This window comes from Narcine bancroftii, chromosome 1, assembly GCF_036971445.1.
Source record: "Narcine bancroftii isolate sNarBan1 chromosome 1, sNarBan1.hap1, whole genome shotgun sequence".
NCBI lineage: Eukaryota > Metazoa > Chordata > Chondrichthyes > Torpediniformes > Narcinidae > Narcine > Narcine bancroftii.
In genome coordinates, this window is record NC_091469.1 from 288,540,970 (window position 1) to 288,567,062 (window position 26,093).

Consider the following 26,093-nt stretch of genomic DNA (forward strand, 5'->3'; position numbering starts at 1 on the left):
AAAAAAATTTAAATATCACTGCTGTAATAGAGGAGATTATGGCAGACAATTTGTGGAACCTTTATCAACCTATTTTAATAGATTGCCTCTGGCAGAGGGTTGATGTCGACGGCAAGGCCCTGAATTGGTTTCAATCTTATCTCAGTGATAGGACTTTCTCAGTCAACATAGTCAAATTTTCATCATCATCTGCTACCCTTTCCTGTGGAGTCTAACAAAGGTTTATTCTGGGCCCCATTCTCTTCTCCTTATACATGCTTATATCATGCCATATCATCCAAAAACACGGCATCTCCTTCCGCTGCAATGCTGATGACACTCAGCTCTATCTCCCCCTGAAGTCCAATGGTCAAGCAAAGATAACCAGCCTCGTCGACTGTCTGGAGGACATAAAGTGCTGGACGGCTCAAAACTTCCTGCATCTAAACTAAGATAAATTTGATATCATACTATTTGCGCCCCCACCCCCCCGCCACCAAAATTATCACCAATACCCTTGGCAACTTAACCACCCTCATTAAACCACACATCAAATCCCTTGGTGTGATATTCAATTCCACCTTCAAGTGTGACAACAAGTCATTGCAGTAGTAAATGCTAGCTTTTTCCAGCTCCGCACTAACGCCAAAATCAAATCATTCTTGTCACTGAAAGACCTCGAAAGTTATCCACCCCCTCATTTTCTCCCGTTGAGACTACTCTAACTTAACATGGGAATTAGTCCCATTATCCCATCTGCAATTGGTTCAGAATGCGGCAGTAAGGCTCCTGACTAGAGCCAAGAAAAGGGACCATATCACCCCTATTCTCGCCTCCCTTCACAGATTTTAGTTTTTGTAGATTAAACCAATGCAGTTTATGAGCAGGTGTTAATAAGTGAGAGATCCATTGATGCTGTCAAATGAGTTTTTTAAGAAACTATTTTTATTCCAGTCCTGCACTGTTGCTTTTCAACTTTTTGAATTCCATGATTTTATCATTGATCTTTCTGCTGAACACGACATATTGCCTGACTGTTTTCTGCCTTTGCAAGTGCAACCTTATGATGGATTGTTACAAATTAAAATACAGGCCTTTTTGAACCATTCACGTGGCCTCGTCTCCACTTGGCCCCACCACAGCTCAATTCCATGAGCAGATTGTTCCCTGGTCATTGAGGAACTCGGAATTTTTCCAAACACTACAACTCATTATCTCTGTAGTTGAGATGGATTGATGAACCCAAGATGTTTCTCTGGTGTGTATGTGTGGCTTGTTAACATGATGGATATTTTTTAATACCCTGCAACCACAGGGTCCGTGCCCAAGATGGTGGAGCCTCTGCTGAGCAGTGTACCATGAGAGGTTGCAGACTCTGAGGGCGCAGTGGTCTGGCACAGAGCACTAGAAATGGGGCAGCATCCCTGATGAGAAGCTTGGGAAATGACCCTATAGAAGGTAACCATGGCAATGGACTAGTGAGAGGCTCAGTGGCTGAAGGACCCACACAGTTTACCAGCTGCTTGTGGTCAAAAGACTCACAGGCTGTGAGCTGCTGGCGACTGGCGCATGGGAACTATGTATCAGAGTCGGATTTCAAGAGGGAGCTGAGGGCAAGAATGGCTCCTGATGGGCCTTGGGTGCTGAAGGTTTCCCGATCATGTCGGAGGATTGGATCTGGGGTTCAGGTTGCTGATGGATTCAATAGGAGTGGGGCTGTGGACACTCAGTGGCCTCTGAAGGGATTTCCTTTTACTTCTCTTTCTCTTCTCTTATTGGGGAGGGGGCACTGGGTAATGCTCATGGTGACTCTTTGCTTACCTGTATTTCAGACAAAAGTTGAAAAATATAATGTATATAACTTTGTGTATTATTACATGACAATAAAAGGAACTTTGGACTTTTAATTGTATAACTCTTCCCCATTGGGGTTTTGCTGCAGTCAGTGCACTAATGGATGATGCTGTAGTGAGTGGTATCCAGCTACTAAAGAATAGAATTTGGTTCACAGATAGACGTTTGACGTTGTATGATTTAGTGCAATTACATTAAGTGTTGAGCAATGCTTGTCTGAATCAGTGAAAAGCATATTTTGTAAATGGGTGGGAGGGGGAGAAAGATTTGTGAAACCTCATTAGAGAAAGTTGTGCCTCAGTTCCTCCCCAAGCCTGGGATTGGCTCCACAAAGTTGTTTTGAAACTCGTCTAAAAATACTTTTCATTTCAGTTGTGTTTGATGTCAGCTGGGTGCTACTTGAGTTGGAGTCTTGAGCAAAGATTTATCAGAAAGCAGCCAGCGATACTTGGAATTGATGAGCCTTGTTGAAAATAGCAGAAATTAAGTCAATAGTTAGCTTTCATTTAATTGACAAACTTTCTTGATATTCTTGTACATTACACTAGAGGAATGAAACATAAGATTTTTATGTTCAAGGTTCCTTTTATTGTTGCGTAATAATATATTAAAAATGTAGATTGTTTAACTTTTATCTTCCATAAGGCATACAAAGAGTAACCATGAGCATTGCCCAGTGCTCCTAACAATAGGAGAAAGAGAAGCAAAAGAGAGTAGAATAACTGTGTTATTTTTTAAAAGCCAAACTTAAGTTTGGTCGCAGCCTCACCTTCCTTTGAGCTTTCAAAATGATAATAGCATTTTCTCAAATTCTCACTGTTGTGGGAAACAAATTATGAGTGAGATGAGATGGGGCTGCCTCACTTCCCCCTGCTTAATTTTACAGGGTGGGTTATGTCCTTTTGATTCACCCCTCCCCTCCCTTTGTTAAATCCTAGAATTGGTCCCAAAGATTTTCCTCTCTACCTACTGTATGCCTGGCCTGAATCTTTGTGAATAGCACCAAACCATCGAGCAATTACACCTGATTGGAAAAGCACAACATTTCTTCAATCAGAGGACATTTCTGCAGCACAGAAAATAAATATCAGAAGCAACTGGTTTCAGTCTTCAACCTGCTTTCATTTCTTTGAGTAAGTTCTCTGATATTCCTAATCTAACAAAGCATTCCTGATTGACAAAGCCAACACTTTATTTTAAAGGCAATTAAGATTATTATGGAGTCATAGATTCCCGCACAGAAACTGGCCCTTTGGCTATGCCAACCATCAAATACCCATCCAAACTATTTCCACAAAGCACAACTTGGTCTATTGCTTACGATGCCTAGGAATTTGAAGAGCTTGACTCATTGTGTCCAGTTATCAACAAGGAGGCGCAGTAGAATGGAAGTTAAATCACTGGGTTAGCATTCAGAGGTGAAATTCAAGTGATAAAACAAATCTGTAATACAGCTGGTATCTAATGATGTCCATGAAACTACTGGATTAACTCCAGACCCACATGCAGATGTTTCAACTCCCTCTTCAGACCAGGGTCAGTTAGGGATGCATAATTTCTGCATTGCCAGTAACATCCCTTTGAAGGAGTAAAAATGTTTTGGAGCAATGTTTCCTGAAGTAAAACCCTCTCCAGCAATTCTTATTTCAGGTTAGTGAGCAATTATGTGATGATCAGCAGAATTTAGGTGCCTACAACAACCTTCATAGTTCGCCTGATGGAATAAGAGAGAAGAAAGACACCCATAGCAGATAAAGTTCAAAGTTCAGATTTGTTGCCAGAGTACATACATGACATCGCATACAACCCTGAAAGTAAATATTCAATATAAATATTGTGCAAAATAAGTGTCCTGAAATGAGTTTCTGATTGAGTTTGTTGTTTTTGAGCCTGATGGAGGAGGGGTAATAATGATTGGTACAGAAGCCTTCAATTTATCTCTCAATTGTCTCCCTTCTCTTCAACTTTATTTTTTTCCCTTTCTCTTTCCATTTTTTCCCTCCATTTTCACATTTCTCTTTTCCTTGCGCTATGTTTCAAACGAGCTGGCAAAATGGAGACCTGGTAGATTTAGTAAAAGTTCAGTTAAATTTGTTTTATCTGTGAACACTAATATCTGAAGGATGTGATATTGGTTTGAAAACCACTATAACTCTGTACTCTAGTGCATGTAAATCTACACTGCACAGATGCCCAGTCTTTTGGAATAAAAGCCTTGCATGTTGGCATTTGATAAGATGTAGTAGAGGGAGTGATTGTTCCATAGAAACAGCCATTTGTCCTTGTGGCCATTCAGACTCATCCATCTCCCATGCTAAATTCTGTTTCTTCTCCCAACATTCCTCTCACCTTCTGCAGATTCTACCACTCATCTGCACACTGGAGGCAATTTACAGCAGTCGATTCACCTGCCAATGTGTGTGTCTTTGAGATGTGGAAGCAAACCAGAGTTCCCGGGGAAAACCCACAAGGTCACAGGGAGAGTCTGCAAACTCCACAGAGTGTTGGTGTTCAGGATTGAACCCTGGTTGCTGGAGCTGAGGGCTTCTCAGGTGGACTGTCACTGCAGCCATGGACACCCCTTTTACCTGGAACTGACTGACAGCACAGAGTGGCTGTTTGTGCCCGCTGAGAACTGAGCGGCTCCTAGGATGGCAGGAAGCTGCTGGGAATTAATCCATTTCCCCTGCTGTGCTTTTTTTTTACAAAAGCTAGAAACCTAGTTTGGCTATAGTCATGATGAATCTTGTTGCTGCTTTCAATGTAAATTAAATCCTAAATTAAGACTTTTTTTAGGCACGCAAAACTAAGCTTTAAATTTGAATTTAGACATACAGCATGAGTCTGTGCTGCCCAATTACACCTAAATGACCTATACCCCTGGTATGTTTTAAATGGTGGGAGGAAACCCACACAGATACGGGGAGAACGTACAAACTCCTGACAATGCTAGATTTGAATCTTGGTTGCTGGCGCCATAACAGCAAGGTGCTCACCATGCTGCCCTCACCATATCTCAGTGGACTGTGCACTGCGGGTAGGTCTGTGTTAATGAAAAGCAACTCTACTTCTAATGCTTTTGAGCAGTGAGAAACAGTGCTGACGTGAGGAGCAGTAATGATTGGAACAGACTAAGATCTCATGAGGTCTTGGATGCTGTTCAGTGCTTCACCTGGTTAGTACTTTCAATATATACTAAAAGAACTTGTTCATTTGTGGATTTCTTTGTTGATTGAAAGTATACCTTTAAGGTGTACTTACATTCAGTGGTTAATTGTGTTGTGTGTCTTAGATCAAGTACAAAAGCAGGAGAAGGCTTGTTCGAATGTGAACACTGTCTCTTTTTGACTGAGACAGCCACAAAGACAAAAACAACCTCCCTTAAAATCCATGCCTCTGATTTTACCAAATAAGTACAGATATTTTGGAACTATCTGAAGAATTTGCAGAGCTGGTCTCTGGCCCCTTGTGGATTGCCATAATTTTCCATTCTTTCCCTATTGAAAAATAGTGTGTCTTTTTTTTCCTGCTGTCAGTGTATTGGATAGCGTGGGATGTAAACAGGAAGTGGAACTCTGTTCCCATCTTCTGCCTGGCTGCGTGCGTCAAGCATCCGATCTTGCTTGCAGGAACTGTTCCTTGAACTAGAGTTTGAATTGGCGAAAAACAACACAACAGCTTAAAATTGGAGTGAGGGGATGGTGTGGGGCAAACAGTAATGTGCCCTTGGTAGTTTACTATAGATGGTGAGGGTGGCTGGCTGGCTGCGAATGTGAAAGAAGTCAGAAAGAAATACCACATCAGATTGTTGACTTGCTCAATGTCAGCATGCTCTAAAAGGAGCCTGAGTCTGATTATGGCTTTCTGTGTGCATGAGAGATACAAATCTCATGCTTTCTTCTGTCTTGTCATTTGTAAACCCATTTGCATTATAGTTTATTTAGACTCTATGCTTCAATGTTGGGGGAGTGGGGATTGGAGCTTCTCGGAGACAGGTCATAAAGGTGTTGACTTTCTGCTTCTGACTTTCTCAAACATGGATCATCAACTCAGAGATGATTCATGGGGTCTTCACTGCTTTTTTAAGCCTAGCATTTAGTATCAATGATATTGGGGAGATGACAATTTAAGTTTGATAATTTACCAGGAAATATTTGCGCTAATGTGTCTATAAAGTTAAAGGGAGAAGAATATCATGGCAACAGGAGTATAACACTGCCCACTTTCTACAAACTCATTTATCTATATTAGGCAGATGTTCGCAATGTTTCTTCTATTGTGATAAAGAAACTTGGGTTCTTTTGTATTATTTGAATTTTATTATCAATCACGGCCTTGTAGGAAACATCCATTTTGTGCATCGAACCCAAGGTAGGATATGCTGTCTCCGTGGCACTTGTATTGTGTGCATCACTCTGCGTCGTTGCCCTGGACAGTGCATCAGTCAGCGCAGTAAGTTTCCCTGGTGTGTACACCAATTCAAAATCATAACGAAGCTTCATCAGTCTTTGAATCCGCGCCGACATCCCACTGAGGTTTTCTTGATTATGGCTATTAATGGCTTGTGGTCTGGCTCTGCCACAAATTTTGTTAGACCATACACGTACTGTAACTGAGTTTCTCGAGACCATAGACCAGACCTAGGCACTCTTTGTCTATCTGCTCGTGTGGATATTCAGATGTGATAATTGTCCTTGATGCATATGCAACTTGCCTCCAATAGTACGGCACCGATTGCATCTTTTGAAGCATCCATAGATATTTTCGTCATTCTGGATAAGTAAAAAATCATCAAAAGCACCGGTTCTGTAGTTAGAATGGTCTTCAGTTGTCCCCCTTCTTCCTTGTGGTTGGTCATCCACTTGAATTCATATTTGTCATCTAACATCTACATTGGGCAGGCAACATGATTGACATGCCTGAATTAGGCCCCAAAAAAAGACGCATTTAGCTGGAGTTCTGTCACCAGGTGAACAGAAGCAAAGATTCTTAAAGCCTCTTAAAAAAAAATACAGACGGTTTACTGATGATTGGGAAATCTCTGGCACATGACAGCTCAAAGTGGAAAGTGAGCATTCCGTACAGTATTGAGAACCTTGTTCACACAGCAGGTGCATACAGAACCCCTATGTGTGGTAGAAGGAGCACATCACCTCACAAGCAACCCACGTGCCTACGATGTCACTCTCTTCCTGCCCCTTCGGAGTGCAATCCGTTGGAAAGAGGGGTTGGCTTCATTGGAAATGAGGTTGAAATTCTGTTTTGGTTGCCTGCTGCATTTTGCTCATCCCATGAGTCAGTGTTACTGCCTTAGTCTCATTAATCCACACAACCAGAATGAAACAAGTTATCCTTGATCCCAAGGGACTGTCTACAAACCAAGAGATGACTGCACCATTAAACTGGATCCACGATGATGGTGACTTCCACTCCATTTGCCTTTGAAAATCTCAGTTTCCTTGACAGTTTATCTTGCCTTGGATATTTGGGGCTATTTCTCTGAATTCAGATGATTGTTAGAGTTATCAAGTTCAAGTTTATTATTATCCGATTGAACCGCATTTTCTGGGCCTCGGTAAAAAAACATGTAAGCACACATCAAGACTTAACAAGTCAGATGATACATATGCAGTACATACATACCTCTAAATAAATATTGTAACTGAAGGTCATGAATTTTGAACTATAATTTGAGATTAATATAAGTGAGGAACAGGACAGGAAAGTGATTTTTAAAAAATACTGTATTTCAGTCTTTTTTAGTTACTCGATGGACAATGCAACCTGCTCCTCAATTAAAACCTTGTCGTTGACATCTGTGAGTATGAGGGAGGAATTGGGCAGATTGGACTGGGAGCACAGGCTAATTGATGAAACAGTTGAGGAACAGTGGAAGATTTTCAAAGAAATATTTTGTAATGCTCAGTACGGTCAAGAAAAAGGGCAGCAAGAGAGGGAAAAATCAACCGTGGTTAACAAAGGAAATAAAGGAGAGTATAAAATTGAAGGCACAGGTGTACAAAGCTGCAAAGAGCAGTGGGAAACTGGAAGATTGGGAAAACTTTAAGAGACAACAAGGGGTTACAAAGCAGGTAATAAGTAATGGGAAAAAGGATTATGAAAGTAAATTGGCACAAAATATAAAAACAGAAAGCAAAAAATTTTATAAATATATAAAACGGAAGAAGGTGGCCAGAGTTAACATAGGACCTTTGGAGGATGAGAAAGGAAAACTGGTAGCAAAAAATGAGGAAATGGCCGAGGCATTAAACAAATATTTTGTGTCAGTCTTCACGGTGGAAGACACGTCCAGCATGTCCAAGTGCGGAGTTAAGGATGCGAATGTTGGAGAGGGCCTTGATAAAATAGTTGTTACAAAGGAAGTGTGATGAAGAAACTAATGGGACTAAAGCCAGACAAATCACCTGGTCCTAATGATATGCATCCAAGGGTTCTGAAGAAAATGGTAGAAGTTATAGTTGATGCATTGGTGGTCATATACCAAAATTCCTTGGATTCTGGGCAGGTCCCGGCAGACTGGAAGCCCGCAAATGTCATGCCACTTTTTAACAAGGGATGTAGGCAGAAGACTGGAAATTATCGGCCAATTAGCTTGACGTCTGGAGTTGGAAAAATGCTTGAAGCCGTCATTAAAGATGAAATAGTGAAACTTTTGGAACGTAAGGGTTCAATCAGGCAGACGCAGCATGGTTTTAGAAAGGGAAGATCTTGTTTGACAAACTGGTTAGGATTCTTTGAGGATATAATGGGTGTGGTGGTTAGAGGGGAACAGGTTGATGTTGTATATTTGGATTTCCAGAAAGTGTTTGATAAGGTGCCGCACAAGAGACTTCTCAGTAAGTTACAGGAAAGTGGAGTCCGGGGAAGTATATTGGCCTGGATTGAAAATTGGTTGTCTGACAGGAGGCAGAGAGTGGGGATAAATGGGAGTTTTTCAGGTTGGCAGAGAGTGGTAAGTGGGGTGCCGCAGGGGTCAGTGTTAGGCCCACAACTGTTCATCATTTACATTGATGACTTGGAGGAGAGGACAAAATGTGTAGCCAAGTTTGCAGATGACACCAAATTGAGTGGAAGAACAAATTGTAATGAGGATATGGAGAGTCTGCAGAGGGATATAGTTAAGCTGGATGAGTGGGCAAAGGTCTGGCAGATGGAGTACAATGTTAGTAAGTGTGAGGTTATCCACTTTGGCAAGAAAAATAAAAGAGCTGAATATTATTTAAAGGGTGAAAAACTACAGCATGCTGTTGTGCAGAGGGACTTGGGAGTGCTTGTGCATGAATCGCAAAAAGTTAGGTTGTAGGTGCAGCAGGTTATTAAGAAGGCAAATGGAATGTTGGCCTTTATCGCTAGAGGAATTGAATTCAGGAGTAGGGAGGTAATGTTGCAACTGTATAAGGTACTGGTGAGACCGCACCTGGAGTACTGTGTCCAGTTCTGGTCTCCACATTTGAGGAAGGATATACTGGCTTTGGAGACGGTCCAGAGGAGGTTTACTAGGTTGATCCCTGGGATGAAGGGGTTGACTTATGATGAAAGATTAAATCGTCTAGGATTGTATTCGCTCAAGTTCAGAAGAATGAGAGGAGATCTTACATATAGGCTTATGAAGGGTATGGATAGGATAGATGTCGGGAGGTTTTTTGAGCTGGCCGTGGAAACTAAAACGAGAAGACACAGTCTCAAGATTCGGGGGAGAAAATTTAGGACAGAGATGAGGAAAAATAGTTTTTCCCAGAGAGTGGTGAATGTTTGGAATTCTCTAACCAGGGAAGTGGTTGAGGCAGCCTCATTAAACATATTTAAAATTCGGTTCGATAAATTTTTACATGATAGAGGAATTAGGGGATATGGGGAGAAGGCAGGTCGGTGGAGTTAGGCCATAAATTAGATCGGCCATGATGGTACTGAATGGCGGAGCAGGCTCGGTGGGCCATTTTTGGCCTACTCCTGTTCCTACTTCCTATGTTCCTATGTAAGTTCCAGCTTTCCCCCATCCTTCCCTGAACAAGACTCTCCTGATTTAAGATGTTGACCACTCTTGCTGTCAGTTGTCATTTCTTGGCTTTGTTAGACAACAGATTTTTCCAAAGGCAATGTTTGCAGTGCTTTGCTGTGATGGTTTGTTACACTCAAACCCTCCTTGTTTCAGAATTTTAGTGATATTGGCTGAATGTGGATATTTGTAGAATGCATCTACATTATGCGGTGTTGAGGACTCTGTAGTGGTGAAATGCATGGGAATGTTTTGCATCGACCTGAATTACAAAAAATAGCTGGGAGTGCAATCCGTTGGAAAGAGGGGTTGGCTTCATTGGAAATGAGGTTGAAATTCTGTTTTGGTCACCTGCCACATTTTGCTCATCCCTTGATGAAGGACTCAAGTCCGAAATGTTGGCTATATATTTTTATCTTTGCTACATAAAGTTCACTGTTTGACCTGCTGAGTTTCTCCAGCTTTGTGATTTCACGGTGCATTAATATTCCCATTGTTTGTGACACATCAAAAACTGCTCGCTTCACTACTCAGTGTCTTCCCACCAAAACCTTGTGTTTCTGTTATAACCACAAAATGATTGGGTGACAGAGAGAAAAACAAATCTATTTAAAAATTGTAAAATCGAGATTGTGAGGATACTGGTTTACAATGTGATGAGAGTGGAGATATGGGCAACACAGTATGAGAGAGCTCACATTTATGTAAAGCGGATGGGCAGAATGATTTATTTAGAACTCTTTATTAATGAACTCTTCGTTCATTAATCGGGCGGCACAGTTAGCGCAGCACAATTAACAGCACCAGCAATCCAGGGTTTGAACCTAGTGCTATCTGTAAAAAGTTTGTACATTCTCCTCGCAACTGCATGGGCTTCATCCGAGTGTTCTTCCCATCTTTTGAAAATGTACAGGGGTTGTAGGTTAATTGGTGTACTTGTGGGGACATGAGCTTGTAGGCTGGAATGACCTGTCAAAGTGCTTTATATCTAAATTAAAATGTTATGACAAGACTTCTTTACAGTCTAAATTTATATACAAATCTCTGCAATCCAGGGCAGGGAAGAAGCCTGCGAAGCTATGGGGAAATTGACAGAATAGGGTAGGGTGGTAGATTTTTTTTTGCATTCCAAAAACAAAAGAGCAACCTCTTATTTGTCATATTTGGCCAAAAATCCACAGAAGCTGAAAATCTGAAATAAAAGCAGAGAATGCTGGAAATATTCAGGTCAGGCTCCATCTATCTTCTGAAATTTTTCCATAAATTTGTTTAAAAATTTTTTTAAATTTAATCGCCATCAGGATTACGTTAGTTTCTGTCATTTGTGTGAATTTTTTTTGTTAACAAATGTCGGCAGCTCAGCAACAACACATGCAGAATATTCACAGTACAGCTGCTTTTAACTTTGAGAATGAGCATCCCTCTGCAACAGGGGGAAAAGAGAATTGACCACAGTCTCGGTTTAAAAGGTGCATGCAAGTAGTTCAAGTTTCCCCTCAGTATGTTTCAGGCTTGCTTTCTCTGTAATTGGTGCTACAATGTTCTTGTGGAGCATCTGTTACAGCCCTAAAAAATATTGCTGCAAAGAACATGCACCATGTTCTTCTGCGTGTTTTTGATGGTAGGCGAGATCACCTTGAGTGCCGAGCTCCCTCTACTTAACCCTTGCTTTTGCAATTGGTATCGGCCGCACAAACACTGCTGTGGCTGAAAATCCTCTCCGGATCACCTGCTCGCCTTGAGAAATTGTGTAAAAGAACAAGAAAATTGTGACATTTCTCAACGCATTCACTGCCTTCAACTGCCTATTAATGGCTTAATGAACCTTGCTATGTGTATAATGGTTGTAAGTTCTGTGTGTAGTGGTTGCAGAGGATCTGATGGCGTCATACTGATTACTACCTCCTGAGCTGATCAATGCTGAGGTGCTCAAAACCGATTTTGGAAATGCGTGCATGAGGTAGCTGTGAACCCCTAATCAAGGCTATCTGGCCTGCCTGCTTTTATCTCATACCTCTACAAAGGGTTCAGGCTCTGAAATATGATTGCCCTTTACTTCCTAAAGATGCTGCATGACCTGCTGAGTTTCTCCAGGACTTTTGAGTATTGCATGGCAGATATTAGGGGTTTGCTGAATTACTGAATTTATAAGCGAATACCTTGTCTCTCTGTGTGAATTCAGTGCACAATTCACTGTACAAGCAGGAAATTAGCACACCTGTGAATTTGAGGCCTGTAGCCCGCTGTGGCGTCCTGCCACAATGTTCTTCTTATTGCAGGAGAGAGTCAACCAGAAACTGACGTCACACCTCAAAGTGACGAGGATTTGTTACAGAGATCACAGGCAAGAGTTCATTGCTTTAACTGGCAAAGGAAGAAATGGCAATGAAGTTTTTCACATAAGTTGTGATCCTGGACCCTTTGGCCTGAAGCAGAACATGGGGCACAATCTAACAAACTTTCAGAAGTAGTTTGACATGAGGATGCACAGGAACAGCAAAGTTGAGTTAAACCTGGGCACAAATATGTGGGCTGACAAGGCCTGTTCCTATGCTCTACTGTTCTTTGTTGAAAGCACTTGATTTATTGTAAATGTCTCCATGGAGTTGGTTACCCTGCTCGCATGTAGGGGAATGGTGTTTTTATGCTGATCCTTTGTGTCATCAAGCTGAAGATCAGATGCAGAATGCTTCGGGACCCTCTTCAGAGCAAGCCAGTGATCTAGTGTCAGTGTTGCCGATGTCAACAAGGGGTTTGGCAGACCTCTTGGATATCTGCTTTTAAGCACCCTTCATTATCATTCTTTTCAAAAATGATGGAAGGATAGAAGTAGAGAGGTTGTCTCCACTGCCAGATGAGACTAGAACAAGGGGACATTGCCTCAAGTTTCAAGGGAGTAGATTCAAGGCAGAGCTGAGGAGGAACTGCTTCTCCCAGAGAGCTGTGAACCTCTGGAATTCTCTGCCCAAGCAAGTTGTAAAGGCTGCCTCGTTACATGGACTTAAGACATAGATTCTTGACTAGTAGGGAAATTAAAGGGAACAGGCAGGTAAGTGGTCCACAGCCATATCGCTCATGATGTTATTGAATGGCAAAGCAGGCTAGATGGTCAACTCCTGCTCTTATTTCTTATTTTCCAAGTTGACATGTCCTGAGGTTCTAACAGTGAGTAACCATTTGGAACCGCTGGTAAGCAGGTCAGCACATTCAGTCCAGCGGATCTCTTCTTTTATTCCCCCGCTGTAGATTTCCAATTTCTCAGACACCAAAGAGGGAAACTCTTGCCTAATGCACCTTGGTTTTCAGGAGTCTTCCTATCCACCATAAAGCTGGTTACTATACTGTTCCCAGGGTGCTGTGCAACCTGAGTAAATTGCAGAACTTGAAAAGCACCTTGGGCTGCACAGAGAATGAACATTTGGTACTTTAATGTCCCTGCCAGGATATTTTTAAAGTACAAAGAATAAAACCCATTTGATCTAGTTGGTCACTGTCAGTGGATGCCGCAAATTTCTTTAGAACTGGGCAAAAGTAGTGAATTTCTTCGGAGTGAATGTGGAAGCAGAGGAAGCTTGACGATCAATGACGCACGCAGGTTAAATTTGTTGCAAAATAGCTGTCGAAAGATAAGGCTGAAATTGGAGAGTGATTTGGGTTGCATGGAAACATCCCCAAACATTGATGTAATGAACCTAGGAATTTAGTCACTGTTGTAAGTGTATCTATCGCCAGAACCTGCTGATTGTTACTTTGATGAATAATTAATCTGCAGCTCATATACTCCCTCTCCCCCTCCCCCCCCCCCGCCCCCGCCCCTTCCCTCTGATTTCTATCATTAATCTCTGATTTTGTATATTTAAACTGTGAAGTGGAGAATTTTATTATGGATCACACAAAACCCAGGGAGATGTGTGGACGACTCGTATGATAATCAGAATCAGGTTTATTGTCATTAATATGTCATGAAATTTGTTTTGTGACAACAGTATTGTGCATTAAGGTGCAAAATTAATATAAATTACAATTCCATAAATACAAGATTTAAAAAGTACAAAATTGGTGCAAAAAAGAGAAAAAAAAATGGTAATGTCTAAAGTGTTATTGTCTGTTCAGAAATCTGACGGCATGGAAGAAGCTGTTTTTGTAAAGTTGAATGTGTTTCTTTGGGCTTCTGTACCTCTGGCCTGAGGGTAGCAGTGAGAGGGCTTGGCCTGGGTAGTGGGGGTCCTTGATGATAGAGGCTGTTTTCTTGACACACTGCCTCTTGTAGATTCCCTTGATAGAGGGAAGACTGATGCCCATGATGGCACTGACCGTTTATAACCTTCTGTAGCCTATTCCTGTCCTGTGGATTGTGCACCTCCAGTGATGCAGCCAGTCAGAATGCTTCCCACAGAATACCTGTAGAAATTTGCATGGGACTTTGATGACATCCTGAATCTCCTCAAAGGGTTTCACCTGGTTCTGGAAACAACCTCCCTGCCTCTATCTTATCTTTTCTCTTTCATAATTGAATGAAAAAGTGATACTAAAGTGTGTTGAAGGGTGGCATTCCAAGACAACTGCCCAGTCCCTCTGTGCATTTCTCTCTTTGAGTGCTGCCTTACTCATTGGAGATCTCCAGCTTTTCTTTGGTCAAAATTCCAGCTTCTTGTGTCTCTGTGTTATGCCAGTTCAACCTAATTTCCCTGCAGTTGTTTTGCATTGCTCTGTGTATGTATTCCAGGATGATGGAGAATGTTGGTGCTTAGCAATGATCTTAATGGTTGGAGCTCAAAAAGACTTATGAAATGAAGAAATCTGATATTTTTTTCATTTTGGTAAGGTAGAACACTGAATTACTTCAAATGAAGCCAACTATGAATCACCACATGACGTTGTGACATTTTATTCTCACTTACCGCAGGGCACTAAGGACACACAATCCCATTAACCCATTTTAAAATCATTTAACTTATCGCAGTGAATTTGAGGATAATGTTTCAGATTCATTGTGCTTTGAGTGGATCACATGAGGGACATGGCGCAAGATAACACAGGAGACCGAGCCAAGGCTGAGATTCAAGCTCAGGAACACTGGGACCAATGTAGATTTTAGAAACATCTTGATCTTCTTCTTGAGCTTCCCTTGGGATCAAAGATGGCTTGCTTGGCAGACCTGACTTGGAGTATGGAAAGCAATTGTGGGCTCTTCATTGAAGAAAGGATGTGTTGATTCTGAAAAGTGTTCAGAGGATAATTCTGGGAATGAAGGGGTTATTATCATATGAGGACCGTTTGGCAGCTATTGGCCTGTACTTGAAGGAGTTTAGGAGAATAAGGGGGAATCTCATTCAAACACTTCAAATGCTGAGTGACATTGACAGAGTAGGTGTGGGACAGTGGTTTCCCATGGTGGGAGTGTCTAGGACAAAAGGGCACAATTTCAGGATTGAAGGGTGTCCACTTAGAACAGCGATGCAGAAGAATTTCTTCAGCCAGAGGGGGGTGAATCTGTGGAATTTGTTGCCACAGGTGGTTGTGGAGGCCAGGTCATTGGGCATATTTAAGGCAGAGATTGACAGGTTGTTGCTTAGCCAGGGCATCAAAGGTTATGGGGAGAAGGCGGAGTGGGGAAAATGGATCAGCTCATGATTAAATGCTTAGGCTGACTTGATGGGCTGAATAGCCTATTTATACTCCTATGTCTTGTGGTCTTATGACTTCCTCTTCATTTTTGTGGGCTCTGAGGTGACTGAAAAGACCAATATGGGAGGAAAAACATTTTTCCATGTGTGAGGAAGGCAGTGGGTGATGGCCTGGGTGGGTGGGATTTTGTGACTTCCTACAGCTAACCTTGTTCTTCTGTGAGTTCCTGATGAGTCGAGAGTCTCAATGCCAGATTGAATACTTTTCCATTCTGAATCAGAGTTTTTCTCGAGTTGATGAGGATAATACACTTTGGCTTTGAAGACATCCATTAGTGTTTCCTCTTTTAATCTCGATGTGATGAAGATTAGAAGTTCTCGTTTTGCAAATCTGTTATGGGGCAGGCAAACAATCTAACCAGCACATCAGAGCTGATGACACAGGAGCTGTTGATTTAGTGTCTCAGGAGGCTCACAAAGGTAGCCCTTCACAATCAGCCGCACAGGTTACCTGACACCCCACAACCAACAGGGGCTGCAAATGTCAATAGCATGTAGACTGGCCTCAAGTGCACCATAAATAGCATCACTAAATTAGCATCTCTGCTGTACATGACCAGGATTGTTTGATGAGAATAAATAGGAGACCCAGGAGTTGATGCTCACAAATGTAAAGCATACCTGGAGGATTGGAAATTCCAGGATGATACAAAAGAAAGAGCTCCCCAGGCACTGAAGAGCAAACCTCAACAAGAAAGCCTGTGTCTGCTGGGCAAGTGAGAGGTACAAAGAGCAGAGGAAGGGTAGCCTGCATCAATGAAGTTCTAAAATACAGTCAGCGTGGATTTGTGTGTGGTAGATCATGTTTAACAAATCTTGTAGAGTTTTTTGAGGAAGTTACCAAGGAAGGTTGATGAGGGAAAGGCTGTGGATGTTGTTTATATGGACTTCAGTAAAGCCTTGACAAGATTTGACATGAGAAGTTGGTTCAGAAGGTTGGGACACTAGGTATTCATCGCGAGGTTGCAAACTGGATGCAAAATTGGCTTGGTGAAAGAAAACAGACTGGTGGTGGGTGGTTACTTCTCAGACTGGAGGTCTATGTTGAGTGGTGTGCTTCGGGGAACTGTGCTGGGACCATTATTGCTTGTTATCTATATAAATTACCTAGATGATAATGTGGTGAATTGGATCAGCAAGTTTGTTGATGACACAAAGAAAGGAGGCATTGTGGACTGTGAGTAAGCTTGCAGAGTGATCTAGACCAGCTGAGAAATTGGGCGTACACTGTAAATGGTAAGCCATTGAGGAGCAAAGAGACCTAGGAATAAATACATAAATATTGTTCTCTGAAGGTGGACAGGGTTGTAAAGAAAACTTTTAGCATCTTAGTCTTTATAAATCAAAGCATTGAGTGCAGAAGTTGGGATGTTATGTTGAAGTTATTCAAGTCATTGGTGAGGCCACACTTAGAATATTGGGTGCAGTTCTGGTCGCCCAGCAGCAGGAAAGATTATCAATTAAGATTGAAGAGTGCAGAGAACATTTACTAATATGCTGCCGGGCCTTCAGGAGTTGAGTTACCAGGAAAGATTAAGCAGGTTAGGACTATACTCCTTGAAACAAAGAAGAATGAGGGGAAACTTGTTCGAGGATTATAAGATTAAGGGGTATAGACAGAATAGATGAGAGTAGGATGTTTCCACTTAGATTGGGGGTGATAAGTACGAGAGGCCATAGCTTTAGGTAAAAGGGAAAGATACAAGGGGAACATTAGGGGAAAGTTTTTCACTCACTGGTAGGAGAATGGAATGAGCTGCCATCTGATGTAGTGAATGCAATTCAATCTTGAGTTTTAAAAATAAATTGGATCAGTACATGGATAGGAGAGGTCTGGAGGGTTACAGAATGAGAGTTGATCAGTGGAATTAACTATATTAGTACAGATTGGAAGGGTTGAATGGCCTGTTTTTCTGTGCTGTAATGTTTTATGGTACCAGGGGTGTAGGTTAATTGGGTGTAAATTGGGCAGCATGGGCTCGTGGACTGAAATGGCCTGTAATGGTGCTGTGTCTAAATTTAAAAAAAATCTTCACTACATATCCATTTGAACAACCATACAGTTCCTGTTTGACCTTATCAAAACCCTCAACTCAAAAAATGGTGAAGATTAACTCCTGGATCTCCTGTTTATTCTCGTCAAACAACCCTGGCCATTTTTAGTGGGAGATGCTATTTTTGGTGACGCAATTTACAGTGGACTTAAGGCCAACACTTCAGGCCTGAACCCTTCATCAAGACTGACAATGCAGAGGTGAAGAGATGGCCAGTATTGTGAGGACAAGGTGGGTGCAGATGGGCAAGGGCTGTTTTGGGGGGTGGGATTGGGTGGTGAAAAAAGCAGAGCTGGTCAGACCAGGAAAGTCTGTGTTTGGTCTCATGATGTACAGGAGGATCACTGAGAGTGCCAAATGCAGTGGATGAGGTTGGAGAAGGTGCATGTCAAACCTTCACGGAGGATCTCAGCCTGAAAAGATGACTGTTTTTCTCCCCTACTAATGCTGCTTGGCCTGCTGAGTAACTCCAGCAGATTGTTGCTTCACATTCCAGCATTTGCAGTTTCTCATGTGTCTTCATATGATAAAGTAACAGAACTCTGAGAAGTTAGATGCACATTCAGTGGCACAGAAGTTGAAGGAAAGCTTCATTACCCTCAGGCAATAATCATGTAACATTGGTTGCACATGTTTTATCCTTGCTGCCATTTTATCACCAATTATTGTTGGGATGTGAGCCACATTGTGGTAAGAAGGGCTCATGGCTGATGTCATCCCAGTGCTCCATATTTAACGTAAACAGTGATAGCATATTGCAACAGTTCTACCATCTGTCAACCCAGCCAAGGGTCCAAGGAGAACTTGAAGGTTGTTCAGCTGGATTACCACTGGGGCGGGCTATGTCATTTCTTGGCGAGCCTGCTGTGTGGTGCTGGATCTGGGCCACTGGAGAGAGGAGGGTGCAGGGGCTGCAAAGAAAACAGAGGAGATTGGCAGAGATTCTGATGCATCTATATTTAATCAATAGTTCTTCCAACTGGAGTATACAGGATCATTTTATAATTCTAAACCAGATGCACAATGTTCTGAGGAATCGTAAAAGGATCCTGTAAACAAGGCCATTTGATCTATTACTCATTTGTTGTTTTTTTTGGAAGAACTCTCCCATGGGTTTCACTCTCCCATTTTTTTCCCTGTAATCCTGCAATTGTTTTCACTTTATAAAGAATATAGGAGAAGGCCATTCAGCCAATGAGCCTGCTTCATCATTTACTATGATCATGGCTGATCATGTGATCTCAGTAAAATATGAAAAGTCTGCAGACATTTACATGATTGCAGTAAAAACATAAATGCTGGAGGAACTCAGCAGATCTTGAGCGTCCATAGGAAGGATGATGTATGATGAAGGGCTCATCTTTGGTTTTGCGTCTTTATCTTTGACAGGCTGAGTTTCTCCAGCATTGCATTGTTACTCATGCCTGAGCCCTTCTTCAAGGTAGTACCCAATTCCTGCTTTCTCTGACTAGCCCTTGATCCTTTTATCCATAAGGGCAACATCCAACTCCTTGTCTCTATTCCCTTCTCCTTTGAAAATTATTATTGAATCTGCCTCCATATCAGCAAACAGTATTTTCCAGATCGCAACTTACCACCCAGTAGAAAAAAATATATTCCCTCTGATTCTTTTGATAATTTCTTTTAATGTATTTTGGTTATTGCCATCCCTTCTGCCAGAAGAAACAATTTCCTCTGTCAGCTTTTGAACCCTGCTGTTAAATTATAGAACATTGAAACACTGTACAGGCCATTTGGCCCACAATGTTGTACTGACGTATATAGACATGCTCAACCGAATCTAAATGTTCCCTACCTCATAGCCCTCTATTTTTCTTGCATCCATGTGCCTGTACAAGAGCCTTTTAAATGTCCCTAATGAACCTGCCTCCACCACTGCCCCTGGCAGTGCATTCCAGGCACCCTCTACTCTTGCCCCTGATGTCTCCCCTAAACTTTTCTCCCCTTACCTTGCACAGATGCCCGCTGTTATTTGATACTCTCACCTCCGATATTCCTGAAGGAAATCATTCCAACTTCTCTTGGGCCTCCCTGTAATTTTAGTCCTTGATTCCTGGAACTGAACAAGTTAATGTTCCCTGAATGTCAGATATGCCCAGATTTTGATTGGTTGGAATTCTGCAGAGGTCATCTTGCAATGATGTTTCTCATGCTGTACTATTGCTTGGATGTTTTGGCTGGACGTCTTTGGGACATTTTATGATAGTATGCTGATGTTTGCAAAATATTCAGGCAGTCTGTAACTGGTTGACAGAGATGGGCTGAATAGTCTCTGGATATTTGTCATGACCCAATGCTGGAGTCACATAACATTGTAACCCAATAAATAAATCATGGATGTGGTTAAAAAGTAATAAATTTGTTAAGTCAAGGAAATACGTGAAGATGTTGGGGAGAGTAAGGGAAAGCTGGGTAAAGATGTGATAGAGAGGGAACAGAAGAAATTTATTTAAGATAAAGATACAGCATGGCAACAGGCCCTTCCAGCCCACGAGCCTGTGCCGTCCAATTATCTTATAACCCCCAAATATTTTGGAAGGTGGGAGGAAACCGGAGCACTTGGAGGAACCCCATGTGGACATGGGAGAGAACGTACAAACTCCTTAGACAGTACCAAATTTTAACCCGGGTCACTAACATTCTAATAGTTTTTCTGAATATTTTATTTTAGTTTTATGAAAACAAGTATCAAGAATTAACCATCATAAATAAACATTATCCAAATTTCCAAAAAAGAAAAGACCCCATCACTCCTGCCCCCCAAACAAAAAACCCTCAAAAAGAAAATAGAATTTAGAAGAAATGAACAGAAAGAGAAGTAATAAAGAAATAGAATGAAGGAAAAGAAGAAAGATAGAATAAAAAGCTGTTGGGATCCGGAATCCAGTTCAGAAAATCCAATTCTCTTTTCTCCCTAATCTCAAATATGGGAGAAAAAAGAATAGAGAATTAAAAAATAGTATATGCCTTAAATATTCATCCATGTATTTCCAAAAATGTCTCTTATTTTTTCCTTAAATTGTAAGTAATTTTTTCCTTTCTACTTTCCATTGGGCTATGTCCAGAAGGGAATCAGACTTCCAGGTAACCTACATTTCCTGGCCATGCTAATGCAATTTTAAGAAATTCCAATTGGTACTTGGACAGCCTCATTTTAGGTCTTGTGTCCATAATATTTCCTAGAAGAAACAATTCTGGACTTTGTGGCAATTGTTTCCCAATAATCTGGTTTAATAAAATTCTTAAATTTTTCCCAAAAGGTTTCATTTTAGAGCTTGACCAGGTAGAATGTCAGAAGGTACCTGTTTCTTCCTCTCATCTGAATCATATCAGGTATGTTAGAATTTAATTTCTGCAATTTCTGCTGTGTAAGATATAGTTGATGCAAAAAATAATACTGCACCAGCCTATATCTTACATTAATTGTATTAGTCATGCAATTATGGCATAAAACAAACCCAGTCTTATCAATACTGATATTCAAGTCTGATTCCTCTAGCATTGTAATAGTGTCACGCTAACTGTGTTGCCACACTAAGGGTTATCAATACAAGAAGAGGAGAGGTGGGAGGAAACTCTCTCAACACATGAGCACTGAATAAACCAGCTTGGCCTACTTCTGTACTCTCCAGAATTTGAAGGTATTTTTGCATCATGTCTGCTTCCAGTCAATTAGTCAAGAAGCTCACAAAAACATCCTTCTCCTAGACGTATGTCCAGATTAAAACAAATTAATTATTTTAATTAAACAAGGGTGCACACTTGTAATTCTATTCCTGTTTGAAGTTGTACATGCTCTCCTTTTTTTGTAATATTTGGGTTGCATTCCTATATCCACTTTTGTAATAGACTGGCTCCACCATGACTAATTACAGTATAAAATATTTAAAGTTTATTCTAAATGCAAGCAGATGTAAGATACTTAGAATATGCTCGTCTTGTCTCTAAATAACAGTGATGTAAAACTGAACTGGGTTATTACTTAGAAACGTCGTGTATTCATAGTCCCATGGAATTAAAAAAAACATTTAATCCTTTTAAGCTCTCAGGATGTTTGGAGACCATTAACTAATTCTTCATGGATGCAATGTCGGGGTGTCCTGGTAACGCGAGGACTTGACTACTGATCCAGGGACATGAATCCCAGCAACAGGGGAATTTAAATTCAAGTAATGAAATAAAAACCAAGAATCAGTCATAATGATCAGGAAACAAAATGGATGATTGTAAAAATGCACGTAGTTCTCTGATGTCCTTGAGAGAAGGAAATCTTCCATCCTTAACTGGTCTGGTCTGCATGTGACTCCAAATCTCCCCCAAACAGGTTGTTCTTAAATTATACTCACTCAGTTTTAAAGCAGTGGGGAATGCCAGTAATTAATTGCTCATGAGTTTAGACTCAACAAGCATCTTCTGATGTTTTGCTGTACCTTCAGTACATCCTTGTTAATTAACCTTATTATTATGCAACTTCCAAGTGGATTCTCTCGGAGCAGAAGCCACTTAAAAGTTTACACCATTATTTAAAGGGTTGCTCCAGCAGTTGTACATCTGTTGAGTATTTCCCGCTTTCGTTTTTATTTCAGTTCCATTATCTGCAGCTTTTAGTATTTCAGTTGTAATGTTTATACTCTCTCTCTGTATTTTCAATCATTTTCTTCCATTTACATCTTGAGACAAACTAACTGTTGTAAACAAGTCTTCACTGCCCTCTCTCACTGGGTACTTCGCATCCAATCTGTTTTGATCTTCACCCTCCCTTCTCTCCACCACTCCCTCTTTGCAGCTGAAAGTGTATGATGTGTAATTTTTTTCCAGTTCTGTCTGAAATATGAACTCTGTTTCAGTCTGCCCAGATGATGAGCACTTCCAGTACTCTATTCTTATTTCAGATTTACACCATCTGCAGCTTAGTCATTTTTTAAATGCTTATAAGAATGTCAGAGACAGGAGTGGGGTAAACTGCTCAGCCTCTTGACCTTGCTTCGCTGATTCAATAGGATCTTGGCTTCAATACCACTCCCCAACCCCCTACCATACCCATGTTATTTAAATGCCTGCAAGTCTCTGCCTTGATGATATTTAGTGGCTCCACCACCAGTGGGAGAATTCCAAGGATTTGTTATACTTTGAGAAAATAAATTTATCTTCATCTCTGTCTTAACACTCTTAGTTTGCAACTATGCCCCTTACAGATAACCACGCCCATGAAAACACCTTTGTAAAGCTCCAATTTATGGTCAGTGTCCACATGACATCACATACGACCCTGAGATTTTTTTTCCTGTGGGCCAGGCAGAATTTCTACTTTTCGGTAACTGTAAAGTGAACTCCAGAGGAAAGAATTGTATATAAAACCCTGTCATCACCCCTCAAAATGTCAGGTGTTTTGATAACATTCTGGAATATACTAGGCTGATCTTCATAAAATATTTCCTTGAGTGTCTGTCACTGCTATTCTACCATTTTACCTTTTAATCTGTACTCCCACTTCACTAGCCACCTCTGACCTCCAGAGTCGACCTTCTGGCCCATCGAGTCTGGCCCATCGAGGTCATGATTGATGTGGCCATAGACTTAATCCATTAACTCAAACCTCATCATTGTAATTGTCTGTAATTAAATTTGGGATATTAACTTCAGACCCAAAGTTTCCCATCAGGAAACTGAAACTTAACCATGGTGTGGACATTTCTGCCGAGCAAATCCTTTATGATTAAATCATTAATCCAGACTCCTCGCACAGTACTAGATATTAAATGGCCTGATCCCAGGATGGTTGTTCAGTACACTCTCTTAAGTGTTGTTCACTCAAATAACCATTGAAGTGCAATGTCACATTGTTGGTACCAGGGATCCACTTCACGGGCCCTGATCTCAACTCTTATTTATTAGTTTATAAGTGTGTAGTGCATATAATATAACTAAAAATTGTTTAAATGCTTCACAGCAGTATTATCAAACAAAAACTATTCTGTGGTAAATAATTAAATGTACAGTTTTTGTTAATTTAGCTTTTGTAAATTGCCCCTTGTGCAAGTGATTAAATCAGGGGAGAGTTGATGGAAATGTGGGGGAAAAAAGGATTACTGAAAGTCAATTTAAATAGGGATTCTAAATGTAGCATTACGTAGCAATTCTGGAACCTTTATCTTTTCTTTTACATTAATCTAGACTTGGATATACAGCCCAGTGACAGTCTCTGTGAGCACATGAGCCCATGCCACCCAATTGACCTACAACCTCAGTACCTTTTGAAGGGTGGGAGGAAATGAGAGCACCTTGAGGAAACCCTTCTAGACAGAGGGAGAACGTACATTCTTGATAAATAGCGCTGGATCTGAATCCTGGTCACTGGCACTGAAACACTACGCTAACCGTGCTGCCGTGACTTGATGGTTGGCATCACCTCAGCGGGCTGAATGGCCTCTTTCAGTGCAATTAAAGTAAATCTCCAAAAACTGGATCAATAAGGTAGATAAGGCACTTCTGAAAGGAGAAAAGAGGGATTGAGAGGCAACTGGAGGTAGGAAGAGAATTTCTGAGTATTGGGCGTGGCAGCTGCAGACATAGTCATTGGTGTTGAAGTATCAACATAAAGGATGAGCAGGAGACCTTTAGAGAATTACAGAGGCATTGGAAGGTTATAACAGATGATAAAACTAGCCACCTCTGCTGAGCCCTTGTTCCTTTCTAAGAAGCACACTTATCCAGAAAGCTTTGTCTGCAGCAGCAGTTATGTATGTTGAAATAATTTTTAATTTTAGATTTACAGTGTGCTATCAGGCCATTTTGGCCCACAAGCCTGTGCCACCCAAATGACCTACACCCCTGATATGCTTTCAAAAGATGGGAGGAAACCGAAGCACCCAGTGGAAACCCATGCAGACATGGGGAGAGCGTATAAACTTCTTACAGACAGCACCGGATTCGAAACCCGCTTGCTGGCACTGTCATAGCATTATGCTAACCACTTCGCTAACCGTGTCACTCCTAATTGTCCCTTTGAGTTTATATTTGCTCCCCCATCCCTGAAATACTGGGCTGCCTACAATTTTCTGCCTTTTTGTGTTTCTTCATCAAAGCTATGAGCAATCTGGTTGTATTGGAACGTGCCAAGGCCTATAAATAAAGCTATCCATCCACACAGCCAAGGAGCAACACCAAAATAACCTTCTAAACACAGGATCCGTCCCTCAGTCAGATTTTACAAGGTCATTGGGCATATTTGGCATTGTTGCAATTGCAGCACTCTCTCAAATGTTTCTAGATTCCATGAAACTAAAACGGAACCAAATTATTTAACCACAGAGAAAAAAATGACCAGATAATTTTTAAATGTAGAAAATGTGCTCATTGCTGCTTAGTGGTTTGTGGTGTCCAGCCCAGTGATTCTTAACATTCTGATAAATCAGTCACTTATGTTGTTCAATGAGAACTGTAGTTTTTTCCCTCTGGAGGTGTGGGTTTGCAGTTGAATCCTCCATGGAATTCTGAAGCCATACTCTTGTCATTTGGCTTAGGGTGATGAATGATCAGAAAGGGTCAGAAGACTCTTGTTTATACTGTTGACATTTCTATAATCTTTTGATCACTGGCTCATGTAGTACAGTTCTTCCGATGTCTGCCAAGATTAGAAGGTACTCAAGGTATATTTTTGTACCGACAGGTAGAGAGAGTAATCGTTTTCTCACTACTTCTTCACATGCTGTCATTTAGGTGCTTTGCACTTTGGCAGTCTTCAAGGTTCCTTTCATTGTCATGTAATAATACATTAAAAAATATAACATGCATAATACACTTTAACTTTTGCCTGCTGTGAGACAAACGGACTTGCCATTAATGTTGTCCAGCGCCTCTTATGTGAGAACGAGAACCCCTTCAGCGCCTCTTATGTGAGAACGAGAACCCCTTCAGCGCCTCTTATGTGAGAAAGAGAACCCCTTCAGTCACAGAGCGTCCATGGATTTACCTCCAGCGCTCCCACAGCCTCTGCAGCTGCACAGACACCTGTTTGATCGATCGGCAGCCCAAGTTCCAGATCCAAGCCTCCAACATGATCAGAAAGCCTTCAGCATTTGAGGCCTTTGGGAGCCTTTCTTGCCCTCAGCACTCTCTCGCATTCTGGTTCCAATATCTGATTCCCATGAGCCACTCTCCAGCACATACAGGCCTCCGGACCATAAGTCGGCAGAGCCTGTGTGGGTCCCTCAGCCACTGAGCCCCTTTCTGTTCGGATGCCATGGTTACAGACCTGTTGGGTCATCATCTCTGCTTATCCTTCTCACTGTGGGGGGAGGGGGTGTTGTCCTCTCCTTTTCTGGTGCCCTATACCAGTCTACTCCTTCCCAAAGTCTGCAATCTCTTGTAGCCACTGCTGAGCACTGGTGCCGCCATCTTGGATGCAGACCTCCACAGTTGCAGTATTTTACTTACAAACACCATCGGTAGTGTGATCTAGGTGTCAGGATGACTTTGATT

At 41.4% G+C, this 26,093-nt stretch overlaps 1 protein-coding gene and 1 long non-coding RNA gene across 5 annotated transcripts in view; one reads left to right on the forward strand and one right to left on the reverse strand.

Annotated features, from left to right (window-relative positions):
• Positions 1-26,093, forward strand: part of hipk3a (homeodomain interacting protein kinase 3a) — a 197,058-nt gene that overhangs the window by 72,174 nt on the left and 98,791 nt on the right. The gene's annotated exons all lie outside the window — the stretch shown is intronic.
• LOC138745746 (uncharacterized) lies at positions 18,153-25,832 on the reverse strand. Its single transcript, XR_011346478.1, has 2 exons — positions 25,450-25,832; positions 18,153-18,502 (listed from the first exon to the last, which is right to left on the reverse strand). It is a non-coding gene; the product is annotated as an uncharacterized lncRNA (long non-coding RNA).